Raw genomic sequence first — 20,164 nt, forward strand, 5'->3', positions numbered from 1 at the left:
AGGTTTGGCTCGCCAAACAATTAGTACAGTTGTCAACGCTAAGGAGAAAGTGTTGAAGGAAATTAAAAGTGCCACACGAGTGAACACTAAAGTTGTAAGAAAACGTGATAGCCTTACTGCTGACATGGAAAAACTTTTAGTGGTGTGGATTGACGATTAAACCAGTCACTATGTGCCTTTAAGCCGAGCCATCATCCAAGGCAAGGCTCTAAGTCTCTTCAATGCTATGAAGGCTGAGAGAGGCGAGGAAGCTGCTGAGGATAAATTCGAAGCTAGCAGAGGCTGGTTTAATAGGTTTAAAGAAAGAAGCCATCTCCTCAACATCAAAGTGCAGGGTGAAGCAGCTAGTGCTGATGCAGTAGCTGCAGAAAGTTATCTACGTGAGCTTGCAAAGATAATCGCAGATGGTGGATATACTAAGCAGCAGGTTTTCAACGTGGACGAAACTAGCCTATATTGGAAGAAGATGCCGTCTAGGACTTTTATTGCTAAAGAGGAGAAGTCAACGCCTGGCTTCAAAGCTGCAAAGATAGGCTAACTTTCTTGTTAGGGGCTAATACAGCTGGTGATTGCAAGTTAAAACCTATGATGATTTATCACTCTGAAAATCCTAAGGCCCTAAAAAAAAAGGCAAAGGTGTCCCCGCACTTATAGCGCGAGTCGTTTCCGACTCTTAGGGTGACGTTTTGCGACGTTTACTAGGCAGACCATATATATGGGGTGGGATTGCCAGTTCCTTCCCCGGCCTTTCTTTACCCCCCGGCATATGCCGTGTACACATTTTACCGACCACGGATGAATGGAAGGCTGAGTGGACCTCAACCCCTTTTACCGGAGATTCGACTTCCTCCTTCCGTTGGAATCGAACTCCGGCCGTGAGCAAAGTTTCGGCTGCGTTACCGCTGCTTACCACTCTGCACCACGGAGGGCTCTTTAAGGCCCCAAAGAATAATTCAAAAGCTAGCCTCCCTGTTTATTATAAATCCAGTTCAAAGGCTTGGATGACTGGCGATCTTTTCTCAAATTGGTTAATGGACTATTTTAAGCCTACAGTTGAGGCTTACTGCAAGGAAAAGAACATTCCTTTTAAGATTTTACTTCTTACAGACAATGCTCCTGGCCATCCTAGAGCTCTAGGAGATACGTACGAGGAGATAAATGCTATTTTTCTACCTGCAAATACAACTTCATTGCTGCAGCCTATGGACCAAGGTGTAATTGCAGTGTTTAAATCCTATTACCTAAGAAGAACTTTTGCTAAGGCTATAAATGCCTTAGATAGCAATACAGTACCTGGGCAAAATGAAAATAAATTAAAAGCATTTTGGAAAGACTTCATGATTTTGGATGGTATAAAAACTATTAGAGATGCATGGCAGGAAGTTAAAGAAACAACATTGAAAGATGTTTGGAAGAAGCTAATTCCCACACTTGTGGATGATTGTGAAGGCTTTGAGAATCCAGTGGAGGAAGTCACTACAAATGTTGTGGAAATGGCAAGGGAATTAGAATTGGAAGTCGAGCCTGAGGATGTGGCAGAATTGTTTGTCTCTCATGACGAGACCCTAACAGATGAAGATCTTCTTCTGACTGAAGAGCAAAGAAGGATGTTTCGCGAAGTGGAGTCCCATCCTGATGATAGTCCTGTTGTGCCTAGAGAAATGACAACCAAGGAACTGGAAGAAGCTATCAATTGTATAGAAATGGGGATGGCAGCTTTTAAGAGGATTGATCCAGATTTCGAATAAAGTTCTAAAGTGAATGCAAGCCTTCTAAACGATATTGCATGCTATAAAGAAATTCTAAGGGAAAAAAGATGGGAATTCATCAGGCAAAGTTCATTGCTTTCCTACTTTAAGAAAGTACCATCGCAACCTTCGACAGCAACAGCTACAGCTAGCCTTGAACAACCTTCAACTTCAACAGCAACAGCAAGAGCTTCATCCAAGTCTCCACCATCAAAACGAATAAGATTCGATGATGAGTCAGATGATGGAGACTTGGATGACTTGGAGCCAGATGATGAAAATGTGCCAGCCCCAAGGGCAACGGCAAAGGCTTGCCACGCAACAGAGAGCCAGTCGGCCTCACAGCCCTAAAGGATGAAAGGGCAGACTACGCCGAGCACTTCTCTGCCCAGAGGCTGAATACCTTTGCGTGTGCAGAAATAACACCTGCATCAGCTCCAACCAGCTCCTCAGTGCCGTGCCAGGAGACCTGGCCAAGATAGAAGTGCTGCAGCCAAGGTAAGCAATGTGTGTGTACACACTGAGTGAGCGAGTGAGTGAGCGGTGGGGCGGTGGGAGGGTGAGCGGGCAGGGAGGGATGAGCAAGGGAGCCGGCAGGGGGGAGGGCGAGCAGGCAAGGGGGAATAAGCGAGGGAGGTGGGAGAGTGAGCGAGCACTTGAGCGAACAGGCAGGGGGAGAGCGAGTGGGCAAGGGGGGGACAAGTGAGGGAGGCGGTGGAGGGCGAGCAAGCAGCCGCAGGTGGGCAGGCAGTTCCCTCCCTGCGATCCGCGGCAGGGAGCCGCGGAAGGGGAGCACTACTCCCCCACCATAATGAGGGCGAGTGAGCGGGGGGGAGAGGGCAATGTACGGAACATCGATCAGCTGTTGCGGGGGGAGCTTCAGGGGCCAAGCGCTGCAGCTGGAGCTTCCCGCACTACAACTGATCGATGTTCCACTTTTTGGCGATTTTCGCTTTACGGCGGGGGTCTGGTCCCTAACCTGCCGTATAAGTGGGGCCCTACTGTAGTAGGTCTAACAACCACAAGGAACAGGTGATATTTATAAAATATCAACCATTCTATGACTACTTTGTCTTGTGTTAAGCATCTCTCCCATTTTCTTCCACTTCATGGTAAGCATCATTGGCATCCGTCTCATTCCTTTCCAGTATCTTCTGTGGCATAACAGGACAAATAAAATTGCTGTCATAAGATGAGCATTCTGGAACTGATTTACTACAATTCTGGCATGAGGAAGTTGTGATAACCAAAATCTTACTGTAGTCAGTGATGTGAGTTTTCTGGAAAATTCTGAAAGTTTTCTATGCAAATTAGGGTAATTGCTTCAGAAATCTTTCAGTTTGCTTTGGAAATTTTCTGATGCCTTAGTGAGTGATCTAAATTTAGTATGTCTATTTTGCTTGTATTGCCAAGCTTGCCTAATATTATATTTTTAATTGGCATCCATTCATTGTTACTAATGAACTTATAAAACAGAAAACCTTCCACAGAAAAATAAAGGGCTGGAAAAATTCCCTTCCTCCTTCAATGACTGTAGTAAGATTACAATTCTTCCTTGTTTACTGACATTCCACATTTGCAAACACTTGGTATACTGTATTACACTGTTCATTTGCAAATAGATGAATTCAATCACACAAGGAATTTTAAGAAGCACAGCAACTACTTTCACCACATGGCAAGTGACAGTCAGCATGCTCTTGAGTACCATAATTAAAACACATAAGTAAAGGTAAAATATGCCACTCCCAGTTATCTCTGGGTAGACCTATCTCATACAACACTCTACATAAATCTTTTGACTATAACAAAATGGTAGGAATTTTATAAATCCTAGTGTGCCATAAATGCCATTGATTTTGATGCCAAATGTATAACAAGCGGGATCTTTATTGCAATGGCCATTGGTAAACCAAAGTCAGTCCAATGCTTATTTATTAGTGATGCAGCAAATTGCACTACAGCATGAGAGAATTCACTACAGAACAATTAACCTACTGATCAAAGTCTAGATAGTGTCACTTCAGAGTTTTCTAGATGTTTAGGGACTGAGCAAGGCATCTGCATAGCAACATACACAACTGCAGGACTGTACGGTGGCAATCCTGAACATCTACAATCCTGAACCCAGTGGTACTTCAGAGTAAATATCCATAGCCTGGTTGCAAGATTACCACCAAGGACATCAACACTCCAGATGCATGGGAAGAAATCAAAACAGGCTGAAACTCATTTGTAGACAATAAGAAATTGGTGGAAGAATCTGAGATTTACTAACCTAACAAGCATTCAAAGTATTCTATCCAAACTCACTCATGCACAAAGAATGAAGCTATCTTGGAAAAATTAGACCAGGGAGGGGACCTTAAAACGGACATAAACACTGCATCAGATCAAACCAATTCAGCTTGGTAAGCTTCACATCTGCTTTCCCAGGGACCCTACATAAGCAGTTAAAAACAAATTATTTGTGAATGCTGTCTGTTGAAAGCTAAATTCTTTTGCTATTCCCAGCTTGTAATCATTTAAAAGGAATTTTCCAAAGCAAGGTCTAATATTAGACTCAAAATGAAGTTTCCATTCCACTTACGCGATATTCTCACCAAAGTAACTACTACATAATCTGATTGTCTTGGAGCTACTCGTTTAGATGCAGATGGACATACTTCAAATACCAACTCCACAGCACCAGCAAGACTTATCTTGAAGAGACTTTGTTTTACAATGAAGATCATTATTACAACAATGATTTGTATTAAAGTTACGCAGATGCTAATACAGTTCCAAGGCATGGAAGATAGTCAAATTACTTTCTTGTTCGGTTATAATATTATCAATTTGCATTCCAAGTGTTGGATGTTCTAATCAAAGTCTATTAGGCGCTATGTTATATGACTATAGCCTCTAAGTCTATATAATTTCTAACTGTCTGAACATGTATCACCAAGCTCAGAAAATATTTTGCCAACAGAATATAAAGGACAAGTAGAGATTTTTTCACTATTTCCAACAACACGGGTTTCCTGAAAGTACCTATTTTCATATCATCTGCATTTTGTTTTTTTATTTTGATAGATAATATAAGCTCCATTAAGATTAACCAGCCCTTAAATCTTCCATATTAAAGATGGATACTAAGTATTTTTTCAATCTGACTCTTCGAGTTTTTTTTCTGCCATAAAAGGTAAAATAAGGAAGACCAAACATTTATATTTTATTCAAACCCATAATTTCCAATAATAAATCTACCTTTCCCCCCACTTTTATATGATTATAGCTTTCTAGGCATTTGGAGGAATTGAAGTGGGTACTAGGATATCATCATAGTGTAATACTGTTTTTTCCACTTACAAAGATACTGTCCTTCTAAGAATCAGACCTAGCTTTTGTTCTTATGTTGAAGTTTCAGTAAAATGGAAATATGTAAATTTAGTCAATGAAAATTGTTTAGCTAACAGTCGGAGCATACGTCTGTATGTGAATGAAACCTGGAGCTAGGTTGGCAGGGAGAAATTTTATTTTATAAAAATCACACTGTCATGAACTACTAAATGAAACACCAAAAAGCAGCTCTTCACATTAACAGCAAACAAAATTTATGCAATTTATGGTAAGTTTGATTTTAAAATTCTAACAAATGTTCTTAAGAAATTTAAGTACAAGTGGTGGTTACATCTGCTCTCTTCATTCTGCAAGGCTCCGTTTGGTACTAGTCCGTTTGGAGCGCCTCCAGCATCGACAGGGATGCCACTCAACAAGATCAGCCTCAGAAGACCTTCTCTGGATCCGGTCAAAACAGCTAGACAGGTGAGGACTCGGGAGAGGGCCTTCTCAATTGTGGCCCCCACCCTGTGGAATTCTCTCCCAACTGATCTACACCATGCCCCGTCTATAATGAGCTTCCGCCGGACCCTGAAGACCTGGTTTTTTAGGCAGGCTTTTGGAACGGGCTAGTTTTACTGTTGTTTTAAATTTTTAACTGTTTTATATACTGTTTTAACGTGTACGTTGCCCAGAGTGGCTGGTCTACCAGCCAGATGGGCGACTAACAAATCGCATAATAAATAAATAAATAAATAAATAAATAAATAGTCATGTCTAATAAATCATTCCCAAAATATATTGTGAGATTTATGAATGTGTGTAGAGACTGAATGTATACGTTTATTTAACAAATGCCTGTTGTGTGATATACTAGAGACAAGATGTTCTGCTTCACACAGTTTACCACCACCACCTCCCTCCCCATTGCAACATAACTGGGTTGTTTTACTGCATATTTTAATATGAATGCTTATATTTTAATGTTTTAATGGGATTGTTTTATTGTGTATTTTTAATTAGAGTATATTTTTACAATGTTGTATAATTAATTTTTACATGTAAATGGCTTACACACCTTTTTGTCATTAAGCAGTATATAAATAATAATAAAAAATAAAATAATAGTTTCAGTAGTAATTCTAGACAACAGATTGACAGCCATCTAAACTGGCAAAGGGTGGAGAAACTGACATACCAGTGGAAAATTCCTGAGAAGAATGAAGCCATTAGATACTCAGATCAAAACTGAGAGGCCAGAAATACAGGAGCTGTTTTCTACCATTTTCAGAATTTGAACACACAAACACACCCAGGAAATTTTTCTGTAGCATCATTTTTTTGAAAACAAAATTAGTTGACAAAAGTTCTGAAGTGAAACAGCAGCTCTGAAACAAATCAACATATGACTGAATTATCTGCTACTACAGAATCTCTGACAGGAGTCCTGCCATCACAGATATAGACTCTAATGGATGGATGGTTTCAAATATTATCTGGATATTGTCTATCAACCCACAACTTCTAAATCTCTTTTCTCCCCATGTATATCTTCTTGAGAAACCCTTATATTTTTTCTAAGTTAATGAGTGTTGTAAATTACTTGTAACCTTTACTGTGTTAATTTTGTAAAGGACCCACTAGGTCGGCATCAGTTTGTGTATATAAATCAAAGTACAACTTAGGGAGTCCAAAGAAAAAGGCAAGATTCTTGATTATTCCCCAGAAACAAGGAGGAATAATCCAAGAAACACAAACAACCTTAGCCACTGAAACACACCAGCATCCAAGTGGAACACCAGATAAGGATTCAGAAGTTCCAGTTATTGAAATGCCTTCACATATGGAATGTTTTTCTCTTCTTCAGAGTTTTTCAAATCTGTACATGACCCAACCATACTTTTCTTGGCTTGTTAAGGGTCCATCTCTTTGGGGCATAACAAAGCTAACAGAGCTAACAAATACCAAAAGTTGTGCATCGCTGAAAACAGCAACTGGAAGAAAATCTGATTCAGAAAGCATCTTGATGAAAGAGCAGCCATATCTTGTTCTATTGCTTAGCAGCTGATGCCTATATGAAAGCAGCAGATCATCAAAAGCACACTGATATTCATGTGGAGAAATATATGGGCATTGAGAAAAACAGAAGGGAGTAGACAAAGAGGAAGGCCAAACAAGAGGTGGATTGATTCCATAAAGGAAGCCACAGACCTGAACTTACAAGATCTGAACAGGGTGGTTCATGACAGATGCTATTGGAGGTTGCTGATTCATAGGGTCACCATAAGTCATAACTGATTTGAAGGCACATAACAAAAACAACTGGACTACGACCTGGGAGACCAGGGTTCGAATCCACACATGGCCATGAAGCTCACTGGGTGACCTTGGGCCAGTCACTGCCTCTCAGCCTCATGAAAACCCTATTCATAGGGTCGCCATAAGGCGGAATCAACTTGAAGGCAGTACACACACACATAACAAAAACAACAAACCCTTGGAAGACTCACAATCTTAGAAGCCAATGTTTAGTCTGTGAAAAACCAGTTTTATGTGACGGTATTGGCCACCAATGCACAAGTCCAAAAATAAAATGTATGATTGTGCAGTCAAATAGCTCAGATTCACAGATGAAAATGGTTGGCTTCGCTCAAACAGCTTTTTTTTTTTTTTGCACTGCAACAGCCTGTGGAAAGCACTTGGATAAAGCTCTCAGGAATCCCCACACTGCTGTCTGCTGGAACACTGGGAGGGAAATTTTCCCAGGCTTCTAACCTAACAGAGCAATCCTACACACTTCTGCTCAGAATTTAGTTCAGTAGTGTTTACCCCCAACTTGTGGCACAGGATTGCAGTCTAAATGACATACAGTATCTTGCAAAAGTGATCAGACCCCTGACCAATGCTCTCACATTACTGAATTACAAATGGTATGCTATAATTTTGTTTGGTATGATATTTTATTTTGAAACACTGAAACTCAAAATCATTTATCGTAAGGTGACATTGGTTTTATGTTGGGAAATGTTTGTAAGAAACACAAAAAACTGAAACATGTTTCTTGCATAAGTATTCAACTCCTGTGCTGTGGAAGTTCCCAGTTTACACAGATGAAAGAAATCACCCTACTGAGAACACTGTTACCTTACCATTGGCCTCCATCTGTGAACCATTAAAGTTGTTGTCACATTGTCAGGATAAAACCCCCACTGTTGAAGGATCATGGGTCAGGCTGTGGATCTGAAGGAAAATGAAGACCAAACAGCAATATGAGAGCATTGGTCAGGGGTCTGATTACTTTTGCAAGGCACTGTAGTTGATAATGCAAGTCACTTAAATGACCAACTGCTTTAAACATCATGGATTTCCTGCATGGATATTACTTTTATGTAAGAAAAGCATTCAAACTGTGAGTAGATCTTAAGCCTGACAATCTACATATCGTATACATGGTTTTAAATACAGGAGTGCTTTCAAAGTAGCAAAATTGCCACATTTGAACGAACCTTAACCTGCTAGCTAGGCAAAGAAAGATACAAAAGGTCCACACTGATAACCTAGGGGAAAAGAGAGGCAAATGCTCAAATTGGTGCTATATGGGAAATTTATTTGTTAGAATGTAAATGCCCCCAAATGTTTGGACAAATATTTCTTCAAAAGCAGATGTTTATGGAAATAGATGTTTAATGCAATCCATGCAATAATAATCCATTTCATTACTGTCATTAATTGAAAGTGAACTTCAACATTCAAAGTAAATACAAGGGACTAATGTTACCTAACACATCACTAATGTATCAGAAAATAAAAAAAATGCAAGACCTTTCTTTTAAATAATACATTTACAGTTGCACTCAAAGATAACATAATTGTAACTTGCATTCTAATAAATTCTCCATATAGCAATAATTTGAAATTTGCCACACTGTTCTCCACATGGCACTATCTGAGGTCTGCCTCTCTGTTCCTTTTGGCACTGCATTTCTTTCCTTTTAAATTTTTACATTAACCAGTCACTTTTTCTGCAAAAACATAAGGAGAAAAGTGGTGTTGGGTCCACGGACCATCAGAATATTGAAGGAATCTTCAAAAGGTCTTATATCTGATCATTAATTACCACTTTGATGATAGATGATAAAAACCTGTTCACCACTGTAAAACAAAACAAGTTATATTCAAATCTTTGCAAGTTCTGATACTTGTCAAATGTAGGTTTGGCTGACCCTAGTTTCACTATCTACTGAAATGTTTGGATTTAACCACTGAAATAATGCCAGCAATCACCGCTACTCAATACACATTGCACTAGAGTAGGCAACAGTGGGATGAACAGAATTTAATGCCACTTTGTAATGCTTAATAGCAGTATATTGAAAAGGGGTATGGAACAGTGCAATGGAGATTGTCACAATAGATACAGTTACCAGTGTAAGCAATGTATAAAACTGTAACTGCCTAGCCACAGCAAAAGGGATTTGTCTCTTTTCCTACTGGTCTTTGGATTTAATTCAAGACGTAGTTTTAATCTTCAAGAACCATAGGGGAGTAGAGTGAATTATCAGTACAGGCTGATGCACACCGGATATCATCTTATTTGTAACCTCTGTAGAACTCTAGCACAATTTAAGTACTCTCTATCACACTGCCCATAGACTTCAGCATCCATTTCTGGAGATTCCTGTTTGCCAGGGCACAGGCCTGGTACTTCTTCCTTCTTTCTAGTTCAGGCAGAAGAATCACTTTGACTTATGGTTTTGTGAGCCACATCTCTGGCAGGCTGGTCATAGAAAATTTCTGTTCTCCCTTTTCCTTCTCATATTTCTCAAGTGATGGGTTGTGATCCTCAAGCCAGTCACATCACTGAAAAGAAAAGTATACAGAAAGTTAAGTGACCCAGGACAGAAGATGTACTATGTATATCTGTCTCATACACTCCTGAAAAGTAGGAGAAAAGCAGTCAACATGACAGCAAGTATGAGAGTCCAGGGGACACATTCTGCAACTCACTGGCACACTCGTGGACAGGGATGGGGAAAGGGTGTAGGGGAAGAGAGTGCAGGAAAACCGTGCAGGGAAAGTGGAAGAACAGAACAAGAAGAGCCGAGTAGAAAACTGAAACCCAGCTTTGTGAAGAAATAATTGTGAAGTCCACCAGTGAGACAGAAAAGCAAGTACAATATATGGGGAATTACTGGTAATCATTGACAGTACCCGTTCCTTTAATTATTTCATCCCAAAGCCATGTACTGTATGCAGGACTGTGCAGTCGGAGTCGTGGAGTCGGAGTCGGAAGCAATTTTGGGTGGAGTCGGAGTCAGAAGAAATGTACCGACTCCGACTTCAAAATAAATTTTGATTGACAACTTTTAAAAAATATAAATTCAAAATGTCAAAGAAGCTTCCCATGAAGTCAGCTGTAGTTGAGCATTTCACCATAACTCAAGATGGAAAGCATTTTGTGTGTCAGTGTATGACACAGGACCCAGATGAAGACAAATGCTGTAATGCCAAGATCAGTGCATATTCAGGCAGCGATAAAAATGCTCCTATGAGAGCTTCCAATTTAAAAAGACATTTACAGCCCTTTCCAGGGCTATGGAGTTGGAAGCAATTTTGGGTGGAGTTGGAGTCGGACAGCTGAAAAATAGAGGAGTCAGAGTCGAAGGTTTGGCATACCGACTCCACAGTCCTGACTGTACGTGGTAAAATATCCCTTATAGTACCCTCTCCAACAGGACGGCCAAAAAGGCAGTTCATGACAAATATTGAAGGTAACATAACATAGTTTTGCCTACCAGCAGTTAAATACCATGAGAAGTGTTTCCTCTTGTACTGGCCTTCTCTGCCTTGCTGCCACGTATAAAGAAAGTGCAATGCTGGCTGTGCAGGTCTCAGAGTTCTGATCTCTCATGAATCTTAAAGAGGTAGATTCAGTAAAGAAATCATCTCCATGCTCACAGTAAAGAGATGCTCAGAGAAGTATTTGTAATTGACTTCAGCAGTTTGTAATGATGGCTGTCCCTGTGGCTATGCAGCAGGGAGTGGTATGTTGCACTTTCAATGCTTACACAAATTCTACAAACCTGCAGACAGTATTAATGCATCAGAGTCTGTCAACAGCTACATTAGTCATTGCTGTCCATGATCTCCCTGAAAATCTGGCATAGTCAAACCTGTGTTTTTAGTCCTAGCTCTGCAGGCTCCTACAAAGAGTATAATCCCTGGACTTCCTCCCCAGATACATATGCAGGTTCCCAATATGGGATTTGTTAATAAGGCTGTATACTGTATTATAGCTACCTTAGGAACATATTACCAGGGCTCCAACTTTCTCCTATCCATGGTCCAAAGCAGTTCAAATGCTAATTCACTCTGGTGACAGCATATGAGCAAGACAATCAAGAGAGAAAGCAAGTTTGAACCCCTTGTGCTTGACTTGAGGATGGAAAAAGCTTTTGGGACCTTTCCACAGAGAGAAGAAATTGAATGCTAGTACCAAGTACAGTGAACACCTAGTCCCATGTCGACTTGATCATTGGCAGAAATCTGGTGGTTAAAAACAGGTACCAGACCAAATGGAGAGGGGGGCAAATCCCTGAAATTCAAGAAGTAAACAGTCTTCTAGAAACATGAAGTCAACAATAGCCAGTCTTCCAGAAAATATACAGACATATGCTGGCTAAAGATAGGAGGTTACTTGAACAACATCAGAAACTTTTGTTTCTGTATTGAGACAAGAAGAAAGGTGCTGAGTGAGAAACGCTCTACTCATGAATATTTCAAATATTCCTGCTCCTGCCAACCACACATATAAGCACACAACCCAAAGACCTGCAATCTTTGTGTTTTAGTTTGTAAAATAGTCACTATCTCCTTGAAGCATTAACAGTGGCACAGTTTGCATAAAACAAATGAGCAGGTTCCTAGAGGGAATACTGCAGCTACTTTGCTCCTCCATTCCACCTGCTGTGACCTAAGCCATTATTTGTTTAGCTTTATGACTGGCTCAGGTTTGTGATTTATCTCACTTCAGACAAGCTGCGAGCTGCAATCAAGGTCTGTTCTATGGCTTACCACTTGTGCTTTGTCTGCCCAGGTTTAAATGTGACATTAAGAAAAAACATGGCTTAGATTATAGCAATATGGTGGCAGCAGGACCAATAGAGGAGCAAAACAGCCCCAATCTTGTCTCCAGAAACCCACACATTTGCTCATTCATGCTAAGCCATGGTTTGGTTTAGAGTTATATGTGAAATGGGCCAATGAATACTGTATAATGCGTTAATGACAGAACAGCAAATGCTGTAGGATGGTAAACAGTAACCAAAGCCCTTAAAATTTGTAGCATAGTTATACCTGATAAGGATGATCAACAGACTGTCCATTTAGTTGAAATGAGACATGAAGCATGAACTGAGCTGAGATTTTGTTACAGCAAAATGTTTTAGCTTGCTTTAAAAAAGTTTGAGAAAAATGACAGACGTCTTATTGTCAGAGACTTTTCATTCCAGGAGAGACACAGCACTAGATGTTGTTCCATTAGGAACATCCCTACTTTGATCCAAAAGAGATGGAATGATGTAATCAACAACTCCCAATATTATGTAATTCAGGACAAATTCCAAATTAAGCTGTAACAAATACAGTATTGCAAAACCCTGTTAAAAGGGTGATTAGAGTCACACAGAATAATTCTTAGAGAGAACATGGTGACTAGCATCTGGCCCAACTGACATATCTCTGTGAACTAATTCAATTGCCCCTTTAAACACTAAGAGCTAGAACTACCCAGGAGGGGGGAAAACTGTATCAAGTAGTCAGGAAATCATGTTCCAGAAATCAGTGTGTGATTTTTATATTAGCCCTGAATCAGGGGCACTTATATGCACATGGGACCTCTCACATAACAAAACCAAGGTATTTGCAATGCTGAATACTGCCACTTTGCTACTGCATACCTGCAGGTGCAACTAATATTGCTCTAATAGAAAGATCTACTTTCCATGTGTCTGCTAGAAGGCCAACAAAGCTGAGTGAGCTGATTACACACCACTATCATTCAGTTCTGTGCAAGAAATTAGGGATCAGACCAAAAGAGGCATGCTTTAGGAGATCTAGGTAACAGCTGACACATTAGATCAAGAGTGGCTAACCTTTTTTGGTTCAAGGGCTGCATGCCTCTGGCCACCTTCCAAAGGCTGTATGCCAGCAGTGGGTGTGACCACCCCAAAGTCTTGCATGCATGTGCACTCACACACAGAGGATGTGCATACACAGAGAATGCATAGCCCCCCTCCTCAGCTGATCCATGCAGATCAGCTGAGAAGTATTATTTCTCCCCTCCCTGCTCAAATAATTGATCTGATGACTGGGGAGGGGGCAATTTGCATCCCCATCAAGTGTAAAGAGGTTTAAACCAGTAATGTTTCTATTTTAATTTTTCTTTTTGCCTCATGGGGCTGGAGGGGTTGCTTGGAGGTCTGGAGTAGCCCACCTGCACTGTCATTATTTTTCTTAAAAACACATCCTCTATCATTGTAATAAATCTATATAACTGTTTTCTAATTCTCTTTGGTATTTACATACCATTTCATTTTATATTCAAAAATCAACCAATAATATTAAAGTTGTGAAGACTTCTCATTCCATTGTTCTCCCTTATGAGACATCACTTCAAAAACATGCATTTACCAAAAAGCAGCTAGATGTTATGTGCAACACAGAAGCAAATAGTCGCTACCTAGAGGGCTTACAAAATATAGTCTTTAATTTTGAATGTCACTGGCACCAATTATTATATCTGAGGATTAGGATATGCTTTCACCAGGTTCACATTAAAGCATAACTTTTAAAAACTTTGCTAATAAAGCACGGTTTAGCATTATGTGTGAACAAAGGCCAGCACCTTAACTATGGTTTATTAACTATGGTTTGTTAGCAAAAATAAACCATGGTTCGTTGCTGGTTTCTGACTTACTAAGGTTTAGTGTTATGTGTGTATTCAGACAGTTCCTTAACTATAGTTTAAGTGTTGTTTATTTGTTTGCCCTGTCTAAATCTTCCTCCAAGCTACAGAGGGGCTAACCAAGAGCGGCTGAAAAATGAAACTATTCTCCATGCTCAGCAGCTCTCACTGGCTGTGTTCTTAAAGATGTCATTATTAATTCTGCCTGGTAACAGAATCTTTTCCCTGCCCAATTCCTCCACTCCCAGCCTTCCATTCACAGCTGTGGTGTGCAAACTGGAGACGAAATCTTAAGGAGATCTGTGTTTTGTCCTCTCTTAACACGACTGCATCTCTTTACAGAGGTTTCTCGAACCTGGCCCACCTTCACTGTATAGCTGAGGCACAGAGCAGAGAGAAGAATTTAAATGAAAAGTTTAAGGGACCATTCTCCATTATGACCACTTTCACTGCTTTACTTGGTTTTTTTTACAGATTTTAAAAAAGATTAAAAGCTAGTTGCTTGCATTTTGCAAGTCATGCTTGCACAAGTGAACATGGGGCTTATAAACATGTTTTAAAAGCAATAAAGATTCATCAGATGAGACAGCCATCTCATTAAGGTAATTAAGGTATGCTGTCATCACCCCACCCCCCCCAAATAAATTTAACTAAGTTTCCCCTCCATAAGCAGCCATTTGGGTGATTCTCCATTTCCCCCCACACACATACACACATTTCAAAACACCATTTTTCTTTCCCTCCCCTTTCCTATACACAACCCTGTACATGTCTACTCAGAGGTAAATTCCATTGAGTTTAGTGGGCCTTACAGCTGGACTGCATTCTAAGCACATCAGAAAGCCCCAGTGCTGGATTTTATACTGTGAAAAAGGAAGGGGGATGCTTCACACGATCTCAGAAGCACCAGCATGCTGAAGACAAAGTGCAGGGGGATGAGGTCAGCAGAGTGAGGTGATCTTAGCAGCAGCAGCAGCACAATGATTCCCCTTGGGATATTCCCAAATCTTATACACACAATGTAGCCCCATCCTTCCCTCAGGAGACGTGTCAGGTTCTGAGGCATGGAATCTTGCCTGCAAAAAAATGAGCCCCTCCGCACCACCCTTTTTTCATTTCTTTTCCAGAGTGTCTGCAGCAAAGTTAGATTACATTATCCCACTGAGATACATATACACAGCTCACCTTTGTGGAAGAGGGATGAGATGGATACCATCTAAAGGTGGGAGTAATGTTACAGAGTAACATTAAGGTGACAGGTGAGTAAAGCAGAACACAGTGGTGGAAGGACAAGGTTAAGAAACTCTACTGTGCTAAGAACGTTGGATGTTTCCTTAATGAGGAGAGAGAAGGGGAGAGAATTGGCTATTGATTAGAGTGGATGAAAAACTCCAAGAAGATTTCCACACCATTGCCCTCACCATTTCCACACCATTGTCAGCAAATTGGAAAAGGCATCGTAATACAGTAGGGCAACACTAGTACTGCAAAGACTTTCAGGGTATTGGGCAGAAAATATGAAGGAGGCTGGAAGTACGTGGGGGCTGAGAGTCACACACTCATGAAACAAGCCAAGGTTTATTTGATTGACTGTGGGGCACCTTGCTGCTCAAGTGAGGTATGTTTGTTTAATAAACTATGCTTTAACTTTGGCTTAGTGTGATGTGTGAACCAAGCCATTATTAAACAGTGCTTCTTATCTTGGAAGATGGCCAGACTTCTGCTCAGCAACAAGTGGCCAGAAAAATCAAGTACAACCAGTCTGGCAAGATAGCAACAGGAGGAGAAGGCATTCACATTTGTATTAACCTATATGAAATTATCAGAACTGTAACCATTTGAATCTAGACACAGCCCAGGAACACTGGGAGTAGGGGGAGAAGCAGGGAGGCAAATAATGAATTAGGAAGAGTGAGGGACCATTTTGCCAAATAAAAATATTGAGTCTTTGGAGGTTTTTTGGTATTTCGACTAACAAAGCTGAAACCACTAAGGCAGAATTCAGAAAGACAAACATGCATCAGTGGAGACACTTGCTGACTCTAGGCAATATAGAAGGCTCTAAACACTGCTCTAATCACCCCTCACAGCCTTCAGTTTCCAAGATAAATTAAAGTGTCTGCTAAGCCCAGAAAAAATGGTGTTCCTATAGGTTTGGTTATTTAATAGTAGGCGGTTATCATTTTTTTCCCTTTGGGGAATTTAAATGTTAATACATTCATGGAAAAGTAGGGAACAGAGAAGAATTAGGAATTGTAGGGAAATGGGGCCTATGGGACAGAAACGAAGCAGGAGAAAGAATTATTGAATTCTGTGAAGCCAATAATTTGTTTCTTGCGAACACATTTTATGAACAACCAAAAAGACGACTGTACACGTAGACATCACCAAATGGTCAATATAGGAATCAAATTGATTATATAATTGGTAGCAGAAGATGGAGAAATTCCATACTTTCTGCAAAAGCAAGATCAGGAGCAGACTGCGGTACAGATCATGAACTGGTCGTATGGAAAATCAGAGTAAAGCTAAAGAACAACAACAAAGCAATCATAATGCCAAAATACAATTTAAATAACATCCCAGAAGCATATAAAGATCAAACAGGGAACAGTTTGAGGCTTTAAACTTAGTTGACAGAGAACCAGAAGAACTATGGAATGAAGTCAGAGACGTTATCAGAGAAGAATGCAAAAAGACAATACCTCTAGTTAAAAAGAGAGAAAGACCCCAATGGATGACTGAAGAAACTCTTCAAATGGTTAAAGAGAGAAGGAAAGCAAAAGCAAAAGGAGACAGAAACACAGTCAGAACCCTAAATGCAACAATACAGCGACTAGTATGTAGGGACAAAGAGAACTATTACAATAGTTACTGTACAGAAATAGAAGAGGACAACAAAAAGGGTAGAACAAGAGCCCTATTCCAAAAGATTAGAGAAATGAAAGGGAAATTTAAACCAAGAGTAGGGATGTTGAATAATCAACAGGGGAACATACTGACTGACCAAGATGAAATAAAAGGAAGGTGGAAGCAATACACTGAAGAACTCTATAAAAGAGATGACAGGATAACAGATTCATTCACGGAGGAACCATATGATGAAGAACCAGAAATTTTAGAATGCGAGGTGAAAGCTGCTCTTAAAATACTTGGAAGAAACAAATCACCGGGAATAGATGGCATACCAATAGAGTTGCTACAAGCTACTGAGACTGAATCAGTCCAAATTTTGACTAAAATCTGTCAAGAAATATGGAAAACTAAACAATGGCCTACAGACTGGAAGAGTTCCATATACATCCCAATTCCAAAGAAAGGGGATCCCAGGGAATGCAGTAATTATCGAACTATTGCCTTAATATCCCATACAAGTAAAGTAATGCTCAAGATTCTACAACAAAGGCTCTTGCCATATATGGAGCGAGAAATGGCAGACAACCAAGCTGATTTTAGAAAGGGAAGAGGTACCAACCATATCGCAAACATACGTTGGATAATGGAACGGCGCAAGGAATTTCAGAAGAAAATCACCCTGTACTTTATAGATTACAGTAAAGTCTTTGACTGTGTAGATCATGAAAAACTATGGAATGCTTTAAAATAAATGAGGGTGCCACAGCATCTGATTGTCCTGATGCGCAACCTATACTCTGGACAAGAGGCTACTGTAAGAACAGAATATGGCGAAACCGATTGGTTCCCCATTGCAAAGGGTGTGAGACAGAGGTGTATTTTATCACCCCATTTATTTAATATGTACACAGAACATATCATACGGAAAGCAAGATTGGACCAAGATGAAGGAGGTGTGAAAATTGGAGGGAGAAATATCAATAATTTAAGATATGCAGACAATACCATACTGCTAGCAGAAACCAGTAATGATTTGAAACGAATGCTGACGAAAGTTAAAGAGGAAAGCACAAAAGCAGGACTACAGCTGAACGTCAAAAAGACTAAAGTAATGACAACAGAAGAGTTATGTAACTTTACAGTTGACAATGAGGACATTGAGCTTGTCAAGGATTATCAATACCTTGGCACAATCATTAACCAAAATGGAGACAATAGTCAAGAAATCAGAAGAAGGCTAGGACTGGGGAGGGCAGCTGTGAGAGAACTAGAAAAGGTCCTCAAATGTAAAGATATATCACTGAACACTAGTCAGGATCATTCAGACCATGGTATTTCCAATCTCTATGTATGGATGTGAAAGCTGGACAGTGAAAAAAGCTGGTAAGAGAAAAATCAACTCATTTGAAATGTGGTGTTGGAGAAGAGCTTTGCGGATACCATGGACTGCAAAAAAGACAAATAGGTGTTAGAACAAATTAAACCAGTACTATCATTAGAAGCTAAAATGATGAAACTGAGGTTATCATACTTTGGACACATCATGAGAAGACATGATTCATTAGAAAAGATAATAATGCTTGGAAAAACAGAAGGAAGTAGAAAAAGAGGAAGGCCAAACAAGCGATGGAATAATTCCATAAAGGAAGCCAGAGACCTGAACTTACAAGATCTGAACAGGGTGGTTCATGACAGATGCTCTTGGAGGTCACTGATTCATAGGGTCGCCATAAGTCGTCATCGACTTGGAGGCACACAACAACAACAAACTTCCATATTAGTACAAGACATTCTTCATTTATCAGCCTTCATGCTACCATAAGGAACAGAAGCCAAAAATGAAGGACATCACCAGCAGAGGGAGCAGAAAACTTTCATTTGATTTTCTGAAGACAAAAGGCATTGTGTGGTCTAAACTTGGCATGAGAAACTTAAGTTGCAGATGACTCCAGCCCCAATTAGTTAGAATATTACATGTTCAAAAACTTTAGCTATAAAGAAAAGCAAATGAGGTAAGGAAGTGTATAACAAGGACCAAAAACATTAATCTCAGGACCACTAAACAACAAAAACAGTACTGCTTTCTGTAAATGTAAGACTTAACAAAGAAAGACAAAAGAATCAGATGTGTAAGTATATGAAGAAATTAAAAACTATTGAGCATACTCACTCATATGGCTACATTTTTCTACTCTGCTTTGTGTAATATTTATTTATTTGTTTTACTTATTACTATCAGAAGCCTCTACCTGTATAGCCTCCATATGACCCCCAGCCAATCAGTCAGAACAAGGCCTCAGAGCTGCCTCCTGACAGCTTTGTGAAACTGTCTCTCAACTGCCTTCTAACACTTAATTTGGGGGTGAGGGATAGAATGGACATTCAAAGGTAAGGTTCTATAAAACCCTATACAGCTGACACAAAAATGGAGCACAAGAAAGGATGTGAAAAGAATGAGACAGGAGATATAGTAGCTAATGACATTTTCACCAATGGAACATGTAGCACCTGAATCTTGGCAACTGAAAACAAAAGAACAAAACAGTTTGCCTATTCTCAAGTGTAAAGTGATCCACACTGGGGCAAAAAATCCCAATTTCACATATATTCTAATGGAGTCTGAACTGGTGACAGTCCAGGAACGAAACCTTGGGCTAGGAGCTGATAGCTTGATAAAAATGTGGACCCAATGTGTAACAGCTGTAAAAAGGAAAATTCCACGTTAAGGGCAATTAGGAAAAAGATTGAAAATAACACTGCCAATATCCTAATGCCCTTATACAAATCTATAGTGAGACCACACTTAGAATATTGTGTACAGTTCTGGTCGCCTCACCTCAGAAAGGAATCGTAGAGCAGCAAAAATTTCAGAAAGGGCAACCATAATTATCAAGGGGCTGGAGCAACTCCCCTATGAGGAAAGTTCACAACATTTGGGGATTTTCCGTTTACAAAAAAGGTGAGTAAAGGGTGACCTGATAGCATGATGTAGAATTCATTTCCACAAGGTGTAGTGATGGCCTGTATTTGGAACTTGGATGGCTTTAAAAGAGGATTAAATAGATTCATGGAGGAAGACTATCAATGGCTACTAGCCATGATGGCTCTGCTCTACTGTTGGAAGCAGTATGCATCAATATCTAGGGATGCTGAAGAATTCCATCAGAAATTGAACCAGGAGCAGAAATTGCCACCATTTGCATGTTCAGAGGTCAGGAATGGAAATTACTCAAATAAATATAAGCTGAACTATAGCTGAACAAAAACAGTGCTG

At 39.9% G+C, this 20,164-nt stretch overlaps 1 protein-coding gene across 3 annotated transcripts in view; it reads right to left on the minus strand.

Moving 5' to 3' along the window:
• CNNM2 (cyclin and CBS domain divalent metal cation transport mediator 2) overlaps positions 1 to 20,164 on the minus strand; it is a 193,756-nt gene that overhangs the window by 42,424 nt on the left and 131,168 nt on the right. The window lies entirely within an intron of this gene.

Source organism: Rhineura floridana, chromosome 7 (genome assembly GCF_030035675.1).
Source record: "Rhineura floridana isolate rRhiFlo1 chromosome 7, rRhiFlo1.hap2, whole genome shotgun sequence".
NCBI lineage: Eukaryota > Metazoa > Chordata > Lepidosauria > Squamata > Rhineuridae > Rhineura > Rhineura floridana.